The sequence below is a fragment of the Populus euphratica genome, unplaced genomic scaffold, assembly GCF_000495115.2.
Source record: "Populus euphratica unplaced genomic scaffold, PopEup_1.0 scaffold92.1, whole genome shotgun sequence".
NCBI classification, from domain to species: Eukaryota; Viridiplantae; Streptophyta; class Magnoliopsida; order Malpighiales; family Salicaceae; genus Populus; species Populus euphratica.
In genome coordinates this window covers 190341-194581 of record NW_011499974.1, presented here as the reverse complement: position 1 = coordinate 194581, position 4241 = coordinate 190341, and the positions used below count along the sequence as shown (strand labels likewise).

General features: G+C 37.4%; 1 pseudogene; it reads right to left on the bottom strand.

Moving 5' to 3' along the window:
* Window positions 1-221: 221 nt before the first annotated feature.
* Window positions 222-3015, bottom strand: LOC105139397 (squamosa promoter-binding-like protein 13A; annotated as a pseudogene).
* Window positions 3016-4241: the final 1226 nt, after the last annotated feature.

Below are 4241 nucleotides of genomic sequence, written 5' to 3'. Positions count from 1 at the left end.
ACCCACCCACCACCACCACCACCAGCCAGCCTTCCTCTCCCTTGTCTCTTCGAATCTAGGTGTTTATTCTCTGGTTTGTAAAAGCTTGTTATCAATTTCTCCAGTGCAGTATATAACTTGCTAGTGCTAGCTGACGAATATCTCCTGGTCACTGAATGATAGGGTGACCAAATTATACGAGATTTTAATAAGCAAAGGAAAGGGAGGTGGAAGTACTGACATTTTTAAATTGCTGATAATCATTAAGAGAATACTTAAATAATCCAGCATTCTATTTAGTGAAGATAATCCCTTAAGGGGTTTTTCAAGAATCCAAAATTATTATGCATCATAATGAAAGTCCGGGAGATTACTACTCCCAGTTAAATGGAAGTGTTTGTGGGGCTTTGTCGCCGGAGGAACCAGCAGACTGCATGTGAAACGTTCATGGAAAATGGACGTTAGCATCTCTGTTATTGGAAACCAAAACTGAATCAATCGACCACGAACCATGATCATGTACTATTGGACCTATGGGATGCGAAACGGGGACTGAGCTATGTCGTTGCAGCATGGGGTTTCCCCATGCATGCGTCTGTGTTGATGACAGAAGAGAGAGAGCGCGCAATCCGAGTCTTGTACTTGTGTTGTTAACCTGTCACAGAACATACTATGGCTACTTGCCCCACTGCTTCCTGGAAAAGCAATGGCTCTTGGAAGCGGCAGGCAAACAGAAGCTTCCGAAGATGTCTGATTGTTAAGGCAAGGGTTGTCACATTGCAAAAAAGGAAACGGCTTCCCCCCTTTGTAGCTGTTCGAGGATGATCCAAGGAACAGGTTCTGTTTGTCAGGAAGTTGATGCAGATTATAGTGCCCTCCATCTGCCTCAGTATTAGCAACTCCAGACCAGGTGGAATTCACTACAGCTGTGGAATGATATGCATGGGAACTAGAGAATGGAAATATTTGGGTACCTGAAAAAATGTTAAAAGATGTATTTAGCTATTTAGGCAAAAAAAATAAATAAATAACAATGCTAGTTGCAAAAAGAATCAACATTCTGAATAATTAGACTATGCCTTTAGAACTTCTTCAGTCCGCGGTGTGTGTTCTGGAAGCAACTTTGAAATGACAAAATCATGCAAAGTAGTTTAAAATTCCGTTGACAAGCAATAATTTTAGGCAAATTCAAGAAAGAGGGCAATTTCAATGTTCAAATTTAAGTAAAAGTTCAGTCTGTATATTTGGAATCTTAGATCATTGGTATGTTTCTGCAACGGCATGCGCAGAAGGTAAAAGTAGGATGAATATGGGCCAGTAAAATAGCTATAGTGGCCACTAGATCTTCATCATCTAAAAGTGACATTATACATGCAAGTTGAAGAAGCGCTCAACCAATTAATGTGTGGAATGAATTGTGAAGAGCCATGATTGTAATCATTGCCAATGAAGTCGTGCAACTGAGTGTGTCCCGGAATCCAGGTTTAGAGCTGAAAAAGATTCCACTAAACGTTGCTGTAACTAACCTTGGTGATTGGGTAAGAAACTTGGAGGATGAGAAAAGGGATCTGGTTGAGGCTTCCTTCGCCGCCGATTGTGTCCATCAAGACGTTTCCTGCAGCTTCTTTTCCCTTCGTCAAATTCCTCCAGCGAATGGAATCTAGTAAGAGAGTAATAGAAGTATAAGACTGCTATTAAACCATACGCTAGCTGATGGATGTTTTGATGCAAAAGGAATAGTAAAAATTTAGTTGCCAGAAAGATATCAGCTCAATATAAATTGAAGCCTGTTCTATTTTCACTACAAGCATGAAGCAAGGAGCCGGGCTAAGTGTAATAATCATCAGCACAAATTCTATGAAAAATTAATAGAAAGAATGGAATTCAAATGAATGTTGTCATGGATGATTTCAGGGGCATAGGTCGATTTCCGAAGACAGTAGCTGGATGCAAAATAAAATCTTACATAGAATTAACAGAAGCTCTTCAAGGTCAATATATCATTTCTCTCCAGAATAATTAATGACCTTTCTCAGTCCTCAACATGCAAGTTGAAACCATATAGTAAGCATGATGATAAGCGAATTGGATTTCGTTTTTCATATGGTATTAGCATCTTAATTTAAAGATGAAACAGCAAATAAGTTTGTCAGTAAATTTTACCCTACAATTATAAAAATTATCTATAAAACTCTAAAGTTTGATACAGAAGTGCACTAAAAAGATGGAATTAGCACACCCCTATACACAGACCACAACTCTCGAATGTGTCATGGGAAAAACTGAAAACAGCCGTGGAAAAAGATGGAAACTTTTAATCTAAACAAGATTAAAATCACAACCACCAAACCACTGAGAATTTGATAAATTAAGAACAGGATACCACAATTCATACCGGCTACATTGCTGGCAGAATCGCTGCTTCTGACCACCAATGGTAACCTGAGGAGTCTTGGAATGAAGCTCGCAGACCTTATGGCGCCTATGGTAGTCCCTGCAAGTACTGAGGTCAGAGTTGCAACCATCAACAAGGCACATAGCTACCTGAGCTCCAATGTTAGCTCCACGTGCCCTCTTCGTTGATCCTGAAGGTGAAGACTCTAGTTTTGAGACTCCAGGCTGCTTCCAGTTTACCATAGATTCATCACTCGAATTACCAACCCTACCAAGTTTCAAATCAATTGAGAAACCCCCTCCAGTCCTGTTAGCTCCGAAGTTAGTTGGCCTACCAAATGCATCTATGCATATGCTTGGAACAGCTCCTTGCTCAAATTCAGTCAAATCCCAAGAAGGTGCCTTCAAGTTCCAGTCCATAAAATCTACCACTTAAGAGAGTTCCACAGAGTTATCTTTATATTGCTCCACACCGCCCCTTCCCCGGTTAGTGAAACTTCTCTTTCACTGTTCACCACCGTTGCATATATACAGAGTTTTTTTAAGCCAAGGAAACAAATCAAGCCACAGACAGATACAAATTTACACAGGGTTTAATCAAGTAAACCTCAGCCACAAGTAAAGACCAGTAATTTAAACCTGACAAGGAAAGAACAACATAGTTGAATGTAACTAAGCCCTTCTGATTTACATACCAGAGATGACAAATTAATCCTCGTATTTGCGATGGTAGCTTTAAAAAAACTGTCAGATTTCAAGAAAAAAAATTATAAGCTTTAATTTATCATGTAAATCAGAAAAGTTCAGGAAAAAGGCAAGAAATGAAACAATGAGCATCTTAAAATGGTATTCTCTACTCAACCAAGTTAAATAAAAAAAAAGGGGGGGGGGATTTCCCTTTTGTTTAACGAGTGCAGCAATACAGTTTGCAGAGATATGCTTCCAAGAAGAATGGAAGCTTCAAAAATGAAAGCTACCAGGTACTAACTACAAATAAATATATAGTACTAAATCAGTAAAGAACGAAAGAGGTGAGAGAGTAATTACAGAGACACGTTCACTTGAAGAAGACATGGTTTGATCTTTCCACCCGCCCATTCAATTCAATGACAATGATTCCACTTAGAACCAACAAAAGTGACAGGTTGTCAAAGGAAAAATAAAAAAGATACATCAAACTATGAGAAACCACTGCCACTACCCCTAGTTGCTATCACCAAAATGCAATAAAGGGTTGTTAAAATAATGAATTGAAAGTGAGATAGTGATTGGGAAGTAAGGATCATGGAGGGCCGAAAAGAGCTAAGATGGTTGTTTGCTAAGTTCACTTGCTTTACTTATAAACTAATAATTAGTTTTTGTCCATATTTAAGGTTTTTTTTGAAATATGAGAAAAGAACAACGACAGGTTGGTGGTTGTTCTGTTCTTTTCAACTCTTTTCCAGGAGCCAAGAAAAGAAATACTAGGATATTGATGGTAATTGGAACAAAGCATGTGACCTAGTGTTTCGCATTTCATAGCATGTTTTTCTTTTTTAGTTTCTTTTGTTTGAAGGCGTGTATCCCACTCTACTTTCAGAGGCCCTTTTTTAAAAGCTAGCACCTTTAAAAAAAATGTTGAGAAAATAGCCCCAAAAATAAAACAGAGAAAATAACATAGTTAAAAAAAAAAAATTGATTCCAAATAGCCTTGTTATTAAAAAAAATGAAAGGGCATTAAACAAAATATTTTTAATATAGAGTTTCTATAAAAATAGAAAACTTAAACATTTGTTTAATTATAGAAAGGAATAAACTGGTTTTTAAATAGATTTTATATTTAACCAAAGTTAATATTTAAAAAAATCAATTAAATATAACACATGCTA